At 46.4% G+C, this 20,446-nt stretch overlaps 1 protein-coding gene across 1 annotated transcript in view; it reads right to left on the bottom strand.

The window, feature by feature from the left end:
• ABRAXAS1 (abraxas 1, BRCA1 A complex subunit) overlaps positions 1–20,446 on the bottom strand; it is a 144,440-nt gene that overhangs the window by 123,285 nt on the left and 709 nt on the right. The gene's annotated exons all lie outside the window — the stretch shown is intronic.

Genomic DNA, 20,446 nt, shown 5'->3' with positions numbered 1-20,446 from the left:
GGCCTTTTCATCGTGGCCACAGGGACACAAATATGTCTCTGGTTTTTGTCTGTGATGGATAGGCAATTCATAATTCCTTATGAACCGCCGGTTCCAGGATGTCTGATAATGTTCATTGAACTGGGGAATGGCCCTGCAGTGAAGTTTTTCCTGTTCCATTAGCTGGGTTCCTGGCTGGCTTAATGGAGGTAAGAAATGTAAACAAAGGTGGACTGCTAGAGGCTCTCTGCCATCTGGCTGGCTTTGAAGCTGGGTCCCCCCTGTTAAGCTCACTAGCTCTGCTACCTTTCAGCAGATGGTTTGTGTGGGACAGTAAATAATAATCCATGTTCCTCATATATATATACCCTGCTCAAAAAAATAAAGGGAACACTTAAACAACACAATGTAACTCCAAGTCAATCACACTTCTGTGAAATCAAACTGTCCACTTAGGAAGTAACACTGAGTGACAATCAATTTCACATGCTGTTGTGCAAATGGGATAGACAACAGGTGGAAATTATAGGCAATTAGCAAGACACCCCGAATAAAGGAGTGGTTCTGCAGGTGGTGACCAGTTCCTATGCTTCCTGGCTGATGTTTTGGTCACTTTTGAATGCTGGCGGTGATTTCACTCGAATGGTAGCATGAGACGGAGTCTACAACCCACACAAGTGGCTCAGGTAGTGCAGCTTATCCAGGATGGCACATCAATGCGAGCTGTGCCAAGAAGGTTTGCTGTGTCTGTCAGCGTAGTGTCCAGAGCATGGAGGCGCTACCAGGAGACAGGCCAGTACATCAGGAGACGTGGAGGAGGCCGTAGGAGGGCAACAACCCAGCAGCAGGACCGCTACCTCCACCTTTGTGCAAGGAGGAACAGGAGGAGCACTGCCAGAGCCCTGCAAAATGACCTCCAGCAGGCCACAAATGTGCATGTGTCTGCTCAAACGGTCAGAAACAGACTCCATGAGGGTGATATGAGGGCCCGACGTCCACAGGTGGGGGTTGTGCTTACAGCCCAACACCGTGCAGGACGTTTGGCATTTGCCAGAGAACAACAAGATTCTCAAATTCGCCACTGGCGCCCTGTGCTCTTCACAGATGAAAGCAGGTTCACACTGAGCACATGTGACAGACGTGACAGAGTCTGGAGACGCCGTGGAGAACGTTCTGCTGCCTGCAACATCCTCCAGCATGACCGGTTTGGCATTGGGTCAGTAATGGTGTGTAATGGTGTGGAGTGGCATTTCTTTGGAGGGCCGCACAGCCCTCCATGTGCTCACCAGAGGTAGCCTGACTGCCATTAGGTACCGAGATGAGATCCTCAGACCCCTTGTGAGACCATATGCTGGTGCGGTTGGCCCTGGGTGCCTCCTAATGCAAGACAATGCTAGACCTCATGTGGCTGGAGTGTGTCAGTAGTTCCTGCAAAACGAAGGCATTGATGCTATGGACTGGCCCGCCCGTTCCCTAGACGTGAATCCAATTGAGCACATCTGGGACATCATGTCTCGCTCTATCCACCAACGTCACGTTGCACCACAGACTGTCCAGGAGTTGGCAGATGCTTTAGTCCAGGTCTGGGAGGAGATCCTTCAGGAGACCGTCCGCCACCTCATCAGGAGCATGCACAGGCGTTGTAGGGAGGTCATACAGGCACGTGGAGGCCACACACACTACTGAGCCTCATTTTGACTTGTTTTAGGGACATTACATCAAAGTTGGATCAGCCTGTAGTGTGTTTTTCCACTTTTTTGAGTGTGACTCCAAATCCAGACCTCCATGGGTTGAAAAATTAGATTTCCATTTTTTTATTTTTGTGTGATTTTGTTGTCAGCACATTCAACTATGTAAAGAACAAAGTATTTCAGAAGAATATTTAATTAACTCAGATCTAGGATGTGTTATTTTTGTGTTCCCTTTATTTTTTTGAGCAGTGTATATATATATATATATATATATATATATATATATATATATATATATATAAATAAATAATTCTGAACACAGCTACATCCCCAGTTATAAGTTTTGCAAAGTTTTAACTTTGCATAGGGGAAAGAGCCAAATGTCCAAAAATGTCCAAATGTCAAAGTACTCCCATCTCCAGGGCACTACACACAGTCATAGAGGGAAGGCTGTCAGTCACTGATAGGACAGTCTCCTTGTCTTCAGTCAGTGACTGACAGCTATCTCTGTATACACAGTCATAGAGGGAAGGCTGTCAATTACCGATAGGACCTCCTCCTTGTCATTAGTCAGTGATTGACAGCTATCTCTGTAAACACAGTCATAGAGGGAAGGCTGTCAATCACAGATAGGACCGCCACCTTGTCTTCAGTAAGTAACATAGTAACATAGTATATAAGGCCGAAAAAATACATTTGTCCATCCAGTTCGGCCTGTTAGCCTGCAAGTTGATCCAGAGGAAGGCAAAAAAAAACCTGTGGGCTACTAGCCAATTTTCCCCACTTAAGGGGGGAAAAATTCCTTCCCAACTCCAATAAGGCAATCAGAATAACTCCCTGGATCAACAACACCTCTCTAGTAGCTATAGTCTGTAATATTATTACACTCCAGAAATACATCCAGGCCCCTCTTGAATTATTTTATTGTATTCACCATCACCACCTCCTCAGGCAGAGAGTAGTTTTAAAGTCTCACTGCTCTTACCGTAAAGAATCCTCTTCTATGTTTGTGTACAAACCTTCTTTCCTCCAGACGCAGAGGATGTCCCCTTGTCACAGTCACAGTCCTGGGGATAAATAGATGATGGGAGAGATCTCTGTACTTCCCCCTGATATATTTATACATAGTAATTAGATCTCCCCTTTTAACTTTGCATAGGGGAAAGTGCCAAATGTCCAAATGTCAAAGTACTCCCATCTCCAGGGCACTACACACAGTCATAGAGGGAAGGCTGTCAGTCACTGATAGGACTGTCTCCTTGTCTTCAGTTAGTGACTGACAGCTATCTCTGTATACACAGTCATAGAGGGAAGGCTGTCAATCACTGATAGGACCGTCTCCTTGTCTTCAGTCAGTGATTGACAGCTATCTCTGTATACACAGTGATAGAGGGAAGGCTGTCAGTCACTGATAGGACCGTCTCCTTGTCTTCAGTTAGTGACTGACAGCTATCTCTGTATACACAGTCATAGAGGAAAGGCTGTCAGTCACTGATAGGACCTCCTCCTTGTCTTCAGTCAGTGATTGACAGCTATCTCTGTATACACAGTCATAGAGGGAAGGCTGTCAGTCACTGATAGGACCGTCTCCTTGTCTTCAGTCAGTGACTGACAGCTATCTTTGTATACACAGTGATAGAGGGAAGGTTGTCAATCACTGATAGGACCTCCTCCTTGTCTTCAGTCAGTGACTGACAGCTATCTCTGTATACACAGTCATAGAGGGAAGGCTGTCAGTCACTGATAGGACCGCCTCCTTGTCTTCAGTCAGTGACTGACAGCTATCTCTATATACCCAGTCATAGAGGGAAGGCTGTCAGTCACTGATAGGACCACCTCCTTGTCTTCAGTCAGTGATTGACAGCTATCTCTGTATACACAGTCATAGAGGGAAGGATGTCAATCACTGATAGAACTGTCTCCTTGTCTTCAGTCAGTGACTGACAGCTATCTCTGTATACACAGTCATAGAGGGAAGGCTGTCAGTCACTGATAGGACCGTCTCCTTGTCTTCAGTCAGTGACTGACAGCTATCTCTGTATACACAGTCATAGAGGGAAGGCTGTCAATCACTGATAGGACCTCCTCCTTGTCTTCAGTCAGTGACTGACAGCTATCTCTGTATACACAGTCATAGAAGGAAGGCTGTCAATCACTGATAGGACCGTCTCCTTGTCATCAGTCAGTGACTGACAGCTCTCTCTGTATACACAGTCATAGAGGGAAGGCTGTCAGTCACTGATAGGACCGTCTCCTTGTCTTCAGTCAGTGACTGACAGCTATCTCTGTGTACAGAGTCATAGAGGGAAGGCTGTCAGTCACTGATAGGACCGTCTCCTTGTCTTCAGTCAGTGACTGACAGCTATCTCTGTATACACAGTCATAGAGGGCAGGCTGTCAGTCACTGATAGGACCGCCTCCTTGTCTTCAGTCAGTGACTGACAGCTATCTCTGTATACACAGTCATAGAGGGAAGGCTGTCAGTCACTGATAGGAACGTCTCCTTGTCTTCAGTCAGTGACTGACAGCTATGTCTGTATACACAGTCATAGAGGGTTAGGACGACCTCCTTGTCATTAGTCAGTGACTGACAGCTATCTCTGTATACACAGTCATAGAGAGAAGGCTGTCAATCACTGATAGGACCGTCTCCTTGTCTTCAAAGCCCAGAATAAGCAGGAATTTAAATGAATAAAATACAAGGTATACTGAATCTTTTCTGATAAAACTATATATCAATTTGCTCAGTTCCTCCTGCTAAGTTGGTCCCTGTAGCTTACATTGCATTTTCACGGTAACAGGTTCCCTTTAAACTTACTGGCAGCCTATTAGGCTTTCTTGTCAACTTTCCTGAACCATCCAGGAGGGCCATGGAAAAAGGGGAGACCTCCTGGACAAGGTGGCAAATCTCCTGGAAGCTACAAGGAGGGCTGCTTTCTCTTGCAAAAGGTGGCAAGTATGCTACTAAGGCATAATGAGCATATACAGATGACAGATCTGCAGGACTTATCTTGACCTCTTGCTGCCATGGCAACCCATTGACACCCCATGTATGTGTTAAAGGGGAACCTATTTAGTGAGAGAGAGAACCCCCTTCTTCTAACTGCTCAGGCGCATTTGTTGCTAGTGAGCACAGCATCATAAAAATGAGCATCTCCAGATGTTGTCTGTAAGTCTATGGTAACAGTCAATTCCTATCTGCCAGCGGTTCCATTGTACTGTACTCACATGATGATGTGATCATCAATCACTATGATACAGTCAGTTCGGGTCATGGGAGCCACGGTTGGTCAGGGAGATGCAGCCAACACATGGCCCGTGTTTGTTTACAATATAGAAGAAAATCTAAATCGCACATCCTCAATCCTATGCTTTTGATATAACGACTGTTTAAAAATACAGCATGATATGGCGGTGAAGCACTATTATCAATGTGTTGCTGTGCACTATTAGGAGGCTTTAGTATACAGTTTGATCAAAGAGCATAGGCCCACTTACCACGACAAGGTCGTCTCTTCAAGTGGGGACCTACTCTAACTTTGGCGCGGTACCGTGCGGCGACCATCGCGCCTCCACGCCGCTCCAGCAGGCAATGGGACCCAGCAGCCACACAGCGCCCTCACTGTGCAGAAAAGCCACATGGCCCGTGTTTCCCCAAATCTCCGTGACCAATTGTGTGGGAGTACAGAAAAACTGTCACACTTTAAATCCGCACAAAATAAATGGGTTCTGTTCATATAGATAGGGCAGGCATTAAACTGATTCTTGTTGCATACAATCTTTTCTCATCAGGCTCGTTTAAAAATGTGACTATTTTTAGTGTCTCTGCAATATGCATTTCGGCCAATAGATGGCAGCAGAATGTAGGGAATGAAGACTCATGCCTGGCTTTCCCCTCTGCTGATCGCATGCGCCTTGGCCCCACACAGGCGTCCTCTGTCAGCAGCAATTTGCTGTTTTACTTAAAGGGGTTATCCCATGACTGATGTGAAAAATGAGAATTAGATATCATATAGTGCATGACAATACCTTTCTAACAAAGCTAGAACAAGCCCTGTACCTCCCAACGTTTGAAAGATGCAAGGAGGGACTATAGCAATTTTGCCCAATGTCTGCCTATATATGCCCAATCCAGCTCAGTTCCCTTTGTGTGCCCTCACAGACGTTATGCCCTTTTGTGCCCCAGACAGTAGTTATTCTCCCCCTAGTGCCCCCACGCAGTAGTTATACTCCTTTGGTTAGTTCAGCCATGCTCAACCTGCGGTCCTCCAGCTGTTGTAAAGCTATAACTCCCACAATACCCTGCTATAGGCTGATAGCTGTAGGCTGTTCGGGCATGCTGGGAGTTGTAGTTTGGCCACAGCTGGAGGGCCGCAGGTTGAGCATGCCTGGGTTAAAGTTAGTGACATTGACCCCTCCATTTCATTCAGCTACCAGGGAGTGTTCAATTGATAGAAGATATTTATTAATTTCCTGCTGTCTAAACCTGGGGGGGATATTATGATCTGAAAAATTGTCATTTGTTAAACAGAATACGCCTAAATGAGGCATATTTCTGGCGCAGATTGCGACTTCTCCCCAGTCATGCCAGTTCTAAAAAAAGAGGTGTGGGGTGGGCGGTCTGGTTAAGGGCTCATGCACACGATCGGATGTATTTTGCGGTCCGCAAAACACGGATGACGTCCGTGTGCATTCCGTATTTTGTGGAACGGAACAGCTGGCCCCTGATAGAACAGATAGGACCTTGTGGACAATAATAGGACATGTTCTATTTTTTTGCAGAACGGACATACAGAAATGGAATGCACACAGAGTAACTTTCGTTGTTTTTGCTGACCCATACAAATGAGTGGTTCCGCATACGGTCCGCAAAAGAATACGTTCGTGTGCATGAGCCCTTAGGCGTAGAAAATGGTCTAAGTGTAAGGGCTCATGCACACGACCGTGTGCCCCCCATGGCCGTACTGAGGCCCGCATACAGCGGATCCGCAATACACGGGCACCGGCCGTGTGCATTCCGCATCATGGATCGCGGACCCATTCACTTGAATGGGTCCGCAGTCACGGAGATGCGGAACGGAGGCACGGATCAGAACCCCACAGAAGCACTATGGAGTGCTTCTGTGGTGTTTCTGGCCGTGCCTCTGCAACATAAAAAAGTAGCGCATGCACTACTTTTTTGCGGTGCGGACCGTCGGATGTGGATCGCGGACCCCATTTAAGTGAACGGTTTGTGCCCGTGCATTGCGGACCGCAATTTGCAGTCCGCAGCACGGGCACGGAGCCCTTACGTTCGTGGGCATGAGCCCTAAGACAGCAAGGAAATGGTCCTACATTTAGAAGTGGACGCGGATCCGCCGAAGTTATGAAGAGGCCGGTGCCTTTACATAACCACGGGGGATCCACCGCCAGTGCAGGGCCTTATAAAGAACAGTGTCTAAAAACGCCAGTCTTAATAAAATGTGCCCATATATATACAGGGGTGCACCACCAATGAGGTCAGGTGAGGCGATCGCCTAAGGCAGCGCCAGGTAAGAGCAAGAGGGGGCAGCAGGAGGGCCATGGGCAATGAGCTCTTTCATTGTGGCAAAGGGGTTAGGTTAAGAAATTGGCATTGGGGGCGGTTTTGACACCGTTTTAGTTTTCACCTCAGGAAGCAGAAAGGCTCGGTGCACCCCTGTGTGTATATATATATATATATATATATATATATTGTGGGGATTTGCTCTGGTAGATGGGATAAGCGGGTGCAGTACAGAGGCAAAGTACAAGTTTGTAATTCAAATATCCGTGTTTATTCACACATAAGGTAAAACAAAAACACTCTTTGCAAGGTTGGTGTTTGTTCACACCGAGTAGAAAGTTTGTGCATAAAAAAACGTCACCTTGTCGGCGGTTCTGCCTCCAGCAGTCCAAATGCAGGCTTTAGGTGGCCTGCACTCCCAACACACAGGTCTCAGCTTTCCAGCACAGAGCTCAGTTCCCACACCCGCGATTGCCAGAGCTCCTCTGTCAGAGAGAGGTAATCACTTCCAGCTGACACTGCCGGCTGGGTTTTTTATAGGCCAGTCAAGACCCGGCCTGGAACGTGGGGAGTAGTCACCCACCCAGAACTTTGCCTACTCCCAGTAAGAGCCGTCCGAGATCAGCTATACAGCCATACTAAAATAGTAAAGTGTCAATCAGCATTAGCTGCCGCTGACACCTGAAAATACCAGCTGTTACTTCACCGAGGCCAGGAACCTCGGTGACACATACCTTCCATCAACATTGGACCCTTGCGTTTGCACTGGTGCCTTGCAGCACTGGGGTCCTAGGTTTGAATCCGACCAAGGACAACATCGGCATGGAGTTTGTATGTTCTCCACGTGTTTGTGTCCACGTTGTATGTTCTTCCACGTGTTTCCTCCAGGTACTCCGGTTTTCTCCCACAAGCCAAGGACATACTGATAGGGAACTTAGACTGTGAGCCCCAGGGGGACAGCTTGATGCTAATGTCTGTAAAGCGCTACGGAATATAGTAGCGCTATATAAGTGCGTATAATAAATAAATATATACAGTACAGACCAAAAGTTTGGACACACCTTCTCATTCAAAGAGTTTTCTTTATTTTCATGACTATGAAAATTGTAGATTCACACTGAAGGCATCAAAACTATGAATTAACACATGTGGAATTATATACATAACAAACAAGTGTGAAACAACTGAAAATATGTCATATTCTAGGTTCTTCAAAGTAGCCACCTTTTGCTTTAGTTACTGCTTTGCACACTCTTGGCATTCTCTTGATGAGCTTCAAGAGGTAGTCCCCTGAAATGGTCTTCACTTCACAGGTGTGCCCTGTCAGGTTTAATAGGTGGGATTTCTTGCCTTATAAATGGGGTTGGGACCATCAGTTGCGTTGAAGTCAGGTGGATACACAGCTGATAGTCCTACTGAATAGACTGTTAGAATTTGTATTATGGCAAGAAAAAAGCAGCTAAGTAAAGAAAAACGAGTGGGCATCATTACTTTAAGAAATGAAGGTAAGTCAGTCAGTCGAAAAATTAGGAAAACTTTGAAAGTAAGGGCTATTTGACCATGAAGGAGAGTGATGGGGTGCTGCGCCAGCTGACCTGGCCTCCACAGTCACCGGACCTGAACCCAATCGAGATGGTTTGGGGTGAGCTGGACCGCAGAGTGAAGGCAAAAGGGCCAACAAGTGCTAAGCATCTTTGGGAACTCCTTCAAGACTGTTGGAAGACCATTTCAGGGGACTACCTCGTGAAGCTCATCAAGAGAATACCAAGAGTGTGCAAAGCAGTGATCAAAGCAAAAGGTGGCTACTTTGAAGAACCTAGAATATGACATATTTTCAGTTGTTTCACACTTGTTTGTTATGTATATAATTCCACATGTGTTAATTCATAGTTTTGATGCCTTCATAGTCATGAAAATAAAGAAAACTCTTTGAATGAGAAGGTGTGTCCAAACTTTTGGTCTGTACTGTATATCTAAACAATCTTTGAATCCAGCCCTCTTTCACCATCTTATTAACTAAGTAAATTCCATGGTGGTGCTGCGATGTACACCACTGAATCCGATGCAATCCTAATGATACTTGCAACAACAAAAAAAAACAGACACAAAAATAAACAAGTAACAAACAATAAACCCTTCATACTAACCTTGCTTCCTCCTGATGTTCTCTAGGCTTTCTCCTCTCTTTCTCATGCATATGTATGGGGGGCCAGCGTTCGGCCAACATATATCTCATGAGCATGGCCACGGGGTAATTATCGGGAACAAACCTTGGGTTCCCGATTATCGCCCTGTGTATGAGCACAGCAATCACTGCAGCCACTGTTGGTCCTCATACAGAATTCAGCCCTCCTGCTTCTGCGACACCCTTTCTGCCTGTGAGCCTCACTATCCTCCTTCTCAGCCTCTGTGTCCACCTCTAAGCCCCCCTGTCCTCCTTTTCAGCCTCCAAATCCTCCTCTGTCTCCCTTATCCCCATTGCCATACATGCTTGGCAGAGCCCAGAATGCATATGTACAGTACATATGGGAGCACTGGGAGAGATAACGGTCGACCAACGTTATCTCTTGTGCATGGCCGTTGCTATTTATCTAGCACCGAGAATGCTGTAACAAAAATGCATAAATCCAGAATTTTTCATTTTGGCCATCTCGCCTTAACCCTTACAAATAGTACATAAATTTATCAGTTATGTACCCCAAAATGGTGCTAATGAAAACTACAGCCCACTTTCAAAACAAGTTGTTACACACCTCCATTGATGGAAAAAAAAAGTGATGGGTCTCAGAATAGCACAAGCAGGGCGGGATTATAGGGGAGAACCCAGACCATGGCCTTCACCCCACAAGAAATGTTGGGGCCTCTAACAAAATGGCCCTTCTCTAACAGAGCTCCCACATCCATCCCAGTGCAGCGCTACCTTAAAAACCCGCTGCCTCACTGTGCTGGCCTGAAACAAAATGATGATGTCATGACACCGTCAGTTGTCGCTGAGCTTGCACAATACAGCCTGGTCTCAGCGGCCTGAAAGAGGGGCCACTGGACTTCAGTGTGGCAATGGATGGACAGCGGATGCACATGGTGCTGGGTGCAAACTGTCTGGAACTGGCACTGACAATCACCCCAAAGTCACAAGCCAGAAGAGGCGAACACCTAAAAAATGTTTATGCAGCACAGACATTGAGACAGTTGGCAAAAGGAGAAGACAGAGTAAAGCACTGTAGCACCAGTACATGAGGACACTAACCCAGCCCCAACTGAATTTCTGCAGAGAAAAGTCCCTATAGAAGAATGAAATGTAATATCTGTTCATCATCTGCCCATTTCTACTATAAAGATATGCATTTATTCTCCATCATTGTACGTTATATAGAGCTTATCGACAGCACAAGAAAACTGTGGACTAACTGGTGGCAGCATTTACACTAGATTGTGGACTGACGTGGCAGTGTTTACACTAGATTGTGGACTCACTGGTGGCAGCCTTTACACTAGATTTATTGTGGACTGACATGGAAGCGTTTACAATAGACTATAGACTGACTGGTGGTAGCATTTACACTAAACTGTGGAGTGACTGGAGGCAGGGATTACACCACACTATGGACTGACTGGTCGCAGCGTTTACACTAAACTATAGACTGGCTGGTGGCAGCGTTTACACTAAATTGTGGACTGACTAGTTGCAGTGTTTACACTCCACTATGGACTGACTGGTGGAAGCATTTACATTAGACTGTGGACTGACTGGTGGCAGCGTTTACACTAGACTATGGACCGACTGGTGGCAGCGTTTGCACCAGACTGTGGATTGACTGGTGGCAGCGGTTACATTAGACTATGGACTGACTGGTGGCAGCTTTTACACTACACTATGGACTGACTGGTGGCAGCTTTTACACTAGACTTGTCACGGCAAGTGGGGAAAAGAGGAACACCAAGTAAACAAACAGCAACAGGTAAACAGACTAGGCCCCAAAGCTAGGGAGGAGGGCATGGTAACCTCCTAACAATCCCTGAGCCTCTTCCTGACAGTATGAAGTCCTGATAGTGAACAAACTTATACGCTGGAACCTAAGCCCTGTGTCACGGGGTTCCGAAGGTGCACTCGGTCCCCCATTGCCCGCAGAACTGTTGCTTAGCTTTTGGAATGAGGTTCTGTGTTTGACCTCATTCCCAGGGCGGCTTTACTAGCTGGGTGGCTCCTTGCTCCTAAGTCTGCCTTGAGCGCCGAGCTGATCACTCGGTGCTCGACTGGTTGGTCTGTCGGTCATGTGACGCTGGCCACGTCACATGACCCTCACTCCCCACTATAAATACAGGCAGCCTGCTGGCTACAGGTTGCCTGTTAATTTCTAGGTTCCTGGTATTTGTTGGACTGCTGAATACTTACCTGATCCTGTTCCTTGACCATCCTTTTGCCTGATCCTCCTGTACTGCGCATCCGTCCTGGTATTGTGACCTCGGCTCCCACCTGACTACTCTCTTAGGACTCCTCTTGTACTTCTCTGCTCTCCTGGCATTTATAACCCCGGCTTCTCCTGACAATTCTCTGCTTGCTCCATTTGTACTTTGCAGCTTTCCTGGTATTGACTCGGTCCGTTCACGTCCTGTTGTTTGTCTGTCTGTCATCCCTGCACTTACTCCAAGTTAGGGATTGCCGTCCAGTTGTCCCTTGTCATTAGGACTCGCGAGGCAAGTAGGCAGGGCCAGGGGTAAGGGTGGAGCGCAGTGGTCACTTCCCTCCCCCCTGTGTGTGTGTGTACGCGACCGTTACAGAATAACAGGCCCAATAACCACTGTATTATGAATCCTCTGGTGACCCTGACTGACTATGTCTCTAATCTGACGCAGATGGTGCAGGAGTTAGGGGAAAAACTCAGCTCTTTTGAGTTAGGGCAAGGCTCTTCCACTCCTCAGGCCTCCAGTCCGCATTTTGAGCCCCAGATTAAGCTCCCAGAAACCTTTTCTGGAGACCGGAAGAAGTTTCTCTCTTTTAAGGAGAGTTGCAAACTTTACTTCCGTTTGCGCCCCGTGTCCTCTGGCCCCGAGAGTCAACGCGTGGGCATTATCATTTCCCGATTACAGGGTGATCCCCAGGACTGGGCGTTCTCTTTATCTGCTGGCGCCAGTTGTTTATATTCTGTGGAGGGGTTCTTTCAGGCCCTAGGTACCCATTACGATTTCTCTGGGAGTAGATAAATGGCCGGGTAAGGCCTTTATTGATTCTGGCTCAGCGGCTAGCTTTATTGACTCTGAGTATGCTGTTAGATTGGGTATTCCTATGTTTGCCTTACCAACTCCTATCCATGTCATGGCTATTGATGCTACTCCTCTTATTGGTGGTACGGTGAGCTTATGTACCTCAGAGATTTCTCTAACCGTGGGTGTGTGCCACTCAGAGAGATGTTCGCTTCTAGTCCTGGAGAACCTACCTGCTGAGGTGGTACTAGGGTTGCCTTGGCTCCGACTAAATAACCCCACTATAGTATGGTCCAATGGGGAGTTGGTGAGATGGGGGCCTAAGTGTGACTCGTGCCTGTCCGTGGTACAGGCTGGGGTCTCAGTAAAGTCTGATACTTTACCCTCTGTTGTTAGAGAATATTCTGATGTATTCTCATCACCAACCCCGGAGGTTCTACCCCCCCATAGACCTTATGATTGTACCATAGAGCTAGTAGAGGGGGCCAAGTTTCCTAAAGGTCGAATTTATAATCTTTCTATGCCCGAACGCAAGGCCATGGAAGATTATATTAAGGAGAGCCTTGGTAAAGGGCATATTAGACCTTCTGTCTCTCCTATGGGGGCGGGGTTTTTCTTCGTTAAGAAAAAAGATGGTGGTCTTAGGCCATGTATCGATTACCGGAGATTAAATAAAATCACTGTCCAGAATAGATACTCCCTCCCATTGATTCCGGATTTATTTAACCAGGTCCTGGGGGCAACCTGGTTTTCCAAAATTGACCTGAAAGGGGCATACAATCTAATCCGAATCAAGGAGGGAGACGAATGGAAGACGGCGTTCAATACTCCGGTAGGACACTTTGAATATCAGGTGATGCCTTTTGGACTCAGCAATGCCCCAGCTGTGTTCCAAAACTTCATGAATGACATTCTTAGGGAGTTCTTAGGTAAATTTGTTATTGTCTATCTTGACGACATTTTGATATTCTCTCCTGACTTCGAATCCCATGTGTCTCATGTTAGAAAAGTATTAGAGGTGTTGAGGGAGAATCAGCTATCTGCTAAACAAGAGAAATGTGTCTTTGGTGTGCAGGAGATTCTGTTTCTAGGGCATGTTCTGACTCCTCACGCCTTCAAGATGGATCCTGGTAAGGTACTAGCAATTAAGGAATGGGTAAGACCTTCATCCTTAAAGGCCTTACAACGGTTCTTAGGTTTCGCCAATTACTATCGTAAATTTATTATGAATTTTTCCGTAATTGCTAAACCGTTGACCGACCTTACTAAGAAAGGGGCGGATTTGGAGAATTGGTCTACTGAGGCCATTTCTTCATTTGAAAAATTAAAAAAGGCATTCAGTAGCGCTCCCATTCTGATCCAGCCTGATCAGGAGAAACCTTTTATTGTGGAGGTGGATGCGTCCGAGGACGGCGCAGGAGCAGTCCTTTCACAAGGTCCTGCCAGCCTCACTAATCTGAGACCATGTGCCTTCTTCTCCAGGAAATTCTCTCCCACGGAGAGAAACTACGACATAGGGAATAGGGAGCTGCTGGCCATTAAATGGGCATTTGAGGAGTGGAGGCATTTTCTGGAGGGGGCAAGGCATTGTGTAACTGTTGTCACTGACCATAAAAACCTTATGTTTCTCGAGTCTGCTAAGAGGTTGAATCCCCGTCAAGCCAGATGGGCTCTGTTTTTTACTCGTTTTGATTTTTCCATCACGTTCAGGCCGGGAAGTAAAAATGTGAAGGCGGACGCATTATCTCGGAGCTTCCAGGCTTTTCAACCTACTGAGGTACCACCTGAATCCATCCTACCAGCAAAAATCTTCTTAGCAGCTCTTACCCAGGATATCTCGGCTCGCATTAGGTCGGAACAACATCTGGCACCGGTATCCACCCCAACAGATAAGTTGTTTGTTCCCGTACAATTTCGTCTCCAGCTGTTGGGTGAGTGTCACGATTCTGCCTTTTGTGGACATCCGGGTGTTGAGGGCACTAAGGATCTGGTTTCTAGATCTTATTGGTGGCCCACTCTAACTAGGGATGTCAAGTCCTATGTGTCAGCCTGTGAGGTTTGTGCCAGGTCCAAGACACCTAGGACTCGCCCTGCTGGTAACCTATGACCCCTACCCATTCCCAGTAGACCCTGGTCCCATATCTCGATGGACTTTATAACTGACCTACCGCTGGCGGAGGGTAAGACTGTAGTGTGGGTAGTGGTGGATAGGTTTAGCAAGATGGTCCATTTCATTCCCCTGTCTAAACTCCCGAATGCCAAAACCCTGGCGTCTATTTTTGTGAAAGAAATTGTTCGATTGCATGGTATCCCGGAAAATATTGTTTCGGACAGGGGTGTGCAGTTTGTGTCCAAATTCTGGAGGGCCTTCTGTCAAAGATGTAAAATTTCGTTGTCTTTTTCTTCCGCCTACCATCCTGAGAGTAATGGGCAGACTGAACGCCTTAATCAGTCTGTGGAACAATTCCTGAGGTTGTATGTTGCTGATGACCAGCAATTATGGGTCAAATTCCTTCCGTTGGCTGAATTTGCTCTGAATAACCGTGTCAATTCTTCTGCTGGGGTCTCCCCTTTCTTTTGTAACCATGGTTTTCATCCCCGTTTTCATTCTGGGTCGTCCGTCTCCTCCTCTAACCCTGAAGCTGATAAACTCTCCTCCGAACTGTGCACAGTTTGGGCCCGGGTTCAATCGAACCTAGAAAAGGCTCAATGTTCTCAAAAACTCAAGGCCGATAGGAGACGTTCAAGGGGGGTAAACTTTCAGGTTGGGGATAAAGTATGGTTGTCCTCCAAGAATCTATCTCTCAAGGTAACTTCTAAAAAATTTGCTCCTCGATTTTATTGGACCATATAAGATCACGGAAGTGATTAACCCGGTATCTTTTAGGTTGGAGCTGCCTGAGTCATTCCACATTCATAATGTGTTCCATAAATCTCTGCTTAAAAAATATTTTGAACCGGTAGTACCATCAAAAGCCTCGCCTCCGCCAGTTCTTGTTAATGATGCTGTCGAGTATGTGGTGTCTAAAATAGTGGATGTCAGGAAGGTGCATAATTCCTTGCAGTACCTGATTCACTGGAAGGGGTATGGACCTGAAGAGAGATCTTGGGTACCTGCCAGGGAGGTTTATGCTCCTAGACTTGTTCGTAAATTTCATTTAGAACACCCTGAAAAGCCATCGCCTGAAGTCTTGGGTCCGGTGGCCCCTCGTAAAAGGGGGGGTACTGTCATAGGGTTCCGAAGGTGCACTCGGTCCCCCATTGCCCGCAGAACTGTTGCTTAGCTTTTGGAATGAGGTTCTGTGTTTGACCTCATTCCCAGGGCGGCTTTACTAGCTGGGTGGCTCCTTGCTCCTAAGTCTGCCTTGAGCGCCGAGCTGATCACTCGGTGCTCGACTGGTTGGTCTGTCGGTCATGTGACGCTGGCCACGTCACATGACCCTCACTCCCCACTATAAATACAGGCAGCCTGCTGGCTACAGGTTGCCTGTTAATTTCTAGGTTCCTGGTATTTGTTGGACTGCTGAATACTTACCTGATCCTGTTCCTTGACCATCCTTTTGCCTGATCCTCCTGTACTGCGCATCCGTCCTGGTATTGTGACCTCGGCTCCCACCTGACTACTCTCTTAGGACTCCTCTTGTACTTCTCTGCTCTCCTGGTATTTATGACCCCGGCTTCTCCTGACAATTCTCTGCTTGCTCCATTTGTACTTTGCAGCTTTCCTGGTATTGACTCGGTCCGTTCACGTCCTGTTGTTTGTCTGTCTGTCATCCCTGCACTTACTCCAAGTTAGGGATTGCCGTCCAGTTGTCCCCTGTCATTAGGACTCGCGAGGCAAGTAGGCAGGGCAAGGGGTAAGGGTGGAGCGCAGTGGTCACTTCCCTCCCCCCTGTGTGTGTGTGTACGCGACCGTTACACCCTGCTGACTCTGTAGCAAACCCTAACTTAGGGAGCAGGGAATGAGACAGCCGGTACCTTCTACCGTGAAGGGACCAGCATCTCCCTGAGACCTAGAAGCAACACACGCACAAAGGAGAAAACAGGATGACTTAGCGTGAGACGAGCGGGAAGTAGAAGATCCACAAACTACCAGTACAGAACTCCAGAAGGAAAATATCAACCGCAAAGTCAGCAGTAAGAGGCGGACTTAAAAAGAGCCTCTTAAACAGCTAAAGAGCAGAACCTGTGGAGAGGTCGAATCCTGCCCACAACAACAAACAGAAAGGAAACACAGAAAGACCTGTCAGATAGACTCACGTGCTGCAAGTCTATCCGATCTTCTCAGTTCTCTCACAGGGCAGGCAGTGACAAGACTATGGAATGACTGGTGGCAGCTTTTACACTACACTATGGACTGACTGGTGGCAGCATTTACACCAGACTATGGACTGACTGGTGGCAGCATTTACACCAGACTATGGACTGACTGGTGGCAGCATTTACACTAGACTGTGGAATGACTGGTGGCAGCGTTTACACTAGACTATGGAATGACTGGTGGCAGCATTTACACCAGACTATGCCCTGACTGGTGGCAGTGTTTACACTACATTTTGGACTGACTGGTGGCAGCATTTACACCAGACTATTGCCTGACTGGTGGCAGTGTTTACACTACATTTTGGACTGACTGGTGGCAGCATTTACACTAGGGTGGATAAAAATCTATGATTTTTTTAAAAAAAAAATCAAAAAAATGATTTAAATCGGATTTTTTTGATTTAAATCGGATTTTTTTTTATATAAAATGCTTTTTGAGGAAAATATATTAACATCCAAAGGTTATTCCATCATGAAATAAAGATTCGTTTTTTAATTATGTAGAATAAGGCTGTACGTAGACTCCCATATTGTTGAATGGATTAGGCAGTGGCTGAGGGACAGACAACAGAGGGTTGTAGTCAATGGAGTATATTCAGACCATGGTCTTGTTACCAGTAGGGTACCTCAGGGATCTGTTCTGGGACCCATATTGTTTAATATATATTGCAGAAGGCCTCGATGGTAAGGTGTGTCTTTTTGCTGATGACACAAAGATTTGTAACAGGGTTGATGTTCCTGGAGGAATACACCAAATGGAAAAGGATTTAGGAAAACTAGAGGAATGGTCAAAAATCTGGCAACTAAAATGTAATGTTAATAAGTGCAAGATAATGCACCTGGGGCGTAAAAACCCAAGAGCAGAATATAAAATCAGTGATACAGTCCTAACCTCAGTATCTGAGGAAAGGGATTTAGGGGTCATTATTTCAGAAGACCTAAAGGTAGGCAGACCATGTCATAGAGCAGCAGGAGATGCTAGCAGAATGCTGGGGTGTATAGGGAGAGGCATTACCAGTAGACAGAGGGAGGCGCTCATGCCGCTTTACAGAGCACTAGTGAGACCTCATCTGGAGTATTGTGCTCAGTACTGGAGACCATATCTCCAGAAGGATATTGATACTTTGGAGAGAGTTCAGAGAAGAGCTACTAAACTGGTCCATGGATTGCACCATAAAACTTACCAGGAAAGATTAAAGGACCTTAACATGTATAGCTTGGAAGAAAGATGAGACAGAGGGGAGATGAGCGAAACTGCTAAATACATAAAGGGAATCAACAAGGTAAAAGAGGAGAGAAGATTTAAAAGAAGAAAAACTGCTACAAGAGGACATAGTTTTAAATTAGAGGGGCAAAGGTTTAAAAGTAATATCAGGAAGTATTACTTTACTGAGAGAGTAGTGGATGCATGGAATAGCCTTCCTGCAGAAGTGGTAGCTGCAAATACAGTGGAGGAGTTTAAGCATGCATGGGATAGGCATAAGGCCATCCTTCATATAAGATAGGGCCAGGGGATATCCATAGTATTTAGTATATTGGGCAGACTGGATGGGCCAAATGGTTCTTATCTGCCGACACAGTCTATGTTTTTATGTGTGTAATTTTTTTGGTAAATAAATTCCATTAATCCATTCACAATGTCATGCTCTTCCAGAGGTTTTTGTAAGATTATTGGGTACTTTCTCTGCCTACAAGATATTATCACAGATGCTTGGTTTACTTTTGCAGTTCTCAAAACTGAATTTGACTCAGCAGAGATCACATGCCTCTTCTTCACAGCAAAAATGTTATAACATGAACAGAGTTGAGAAAAATACCTTAATCCTAACTTCTACAAACCTATGAATGCAGAATCAACCTAATCAAACTAATATGAAAAGTTGTTTAAATCTTCATCTACTTGCATATTATAAGTTATACCAGCAAGAATTAGTCTTTATGTAGAAAACTATGATTTAAATCAAGCCTTACTGACTAGTGATTTAAATCGTGATTTAAATCATTTTGATTTAAATCAAATCCACCCTGGTTTACACTACAATTTGGAATGACTGGTGGAAGCATTTACACTACACTATGGACTGACTGGTGGCAGCATTTACACCAGACTATGGACTGACTGGTGGCAGCATTTACACCAGACTATGGACTGACTGGTGGCAGCATTTACACCAGACTATGGACTGACTGGTGGCAGTGTTTACACTAGACTATGGACTGACGTGGCAGCGTTTACACAAGACTATGGACTGACTGGTGGCAGCGTTTACACTACACCATGGACTGACTGGTGGCAGCGTTTACACTACACCATGGACTGACTGGTGGCAGCGTTTACACTAGACTATGGACTGACGGGTGGCAGCATTTACACCAGACTATGGACTGACAGGTGGTAACATTTACACTAGACTATGGAATGACTGGTGGCAGCATTTATACCAGACCATGGACTGACTGGTGGCAGTATTTACACTAGACTATGGACTGACGGGTGGCAGCATTTACACCAGACTATGGACTGACTGGTGGCAGTATTTACACTAGACTATGGACTGACTGGGGGCAGCGTTTACACCAGACTATGGACTGACTGGTGGCAGTATTTACACTAGACTATGGACTGACTGGGGGCAGCGTTTACACCAGACTATGGACTGACTGGTGGCAGCATTTACACCAGACTATGGACTGACTGGTGGCAGCATTTACACCAGACTATGGACTGACTGGTGGCAGCATTTACACCAGACTATGGACTGACTGGTGGCAGCGTTTACACTATCAATTTGTAATCTTTGTAAGGCTGGTTTCACATCTGTGGCAGAACACTCTGGCAGGTTGTTCCGGCAGAAGAAAGTCTGTCAGAGTCCTCCAGAACTGGCATTGCCAGATACTGCTGTCTGCTCCCATTAACTATAATGGGGTCCAGTAGAGATCGGGCTGCTCCCCGGCAAATATTCAGGGTAGGGCTAAAACGATTACTCATTAAAAAAAAATTGCATCGAGGATTCGTTTGTGTCATGTGACCATGGAGCGGGAGTGAAGCGATTGCTATTACTTACCCCGTGGCCAGCCGCCGGCCTGCACCGTGCTTTCTTCCTGACACGTAAGCGTGCACTATGACCCGACGCTGTGTGACGTCAGTGCAGCGCACAGAGAAGAAGATGGAGGAGCTGTGGATCGGTGCCCCTGCAGGAAAGGTAAGTACTGTCGCTGGGGAAATGGCTAGGAGGTAGAGATTGTGGCACTGTAGGGCAGTTGGGGGCGCAAGCTAGTAGCACTGGGGGGCAAGCTTGTGCCACTGGGGGGCAAGCTGGTGGCACTGAGCGGGCAGCTGATGGCACTGGGGTGAGGAAGAGCTGAAGGCACTGGGGGAACGGAGCTGATGGCACTGGGGGGAACTGATGCACTTGGGCTGATCACACAGGGGGGAACAAAGGGTGTTGGGGACTGATGGCAGGGGGTCTGATGAGTTTTTATAAAGGAAAATAGTCTATTAATTCATGTTTTCTTATTAGATTACTCGATTAATCGTATAAAATAATCGATAGAATACTCAATTTCTAAAATAATCGTTTACTGCAGCCCTAATTCAGGGAATGGACTGGACAAAAAACGCTGCACAAAATGATTTTTGTCCGGCTGATTCCTGGTATTCTATGCCAGAGGGAAAGGCCTCAGGTGTGAAACTAGCCAAAGGACTGCTTCACACGCTCAGTATTTT

Source organism: Bufo bufo, chromosome 2 (assembly GCF_905171765.1).
Source record: "Bufo bufo chromosome 2, aBufBuf1.1, whole genome shotgun sequence".
Classification (NCBI taxonomy): Eukaryota; Metazoa; Chordata; class Amphibia; order Anura; family Bufonidae; genus Bufo; species Bufo bufo.
The sequence above is the reverse complement of the archived record's forward strand: the minus strand, read 5'-3'. Positions and strand labels throughout refer to the sequence as shown.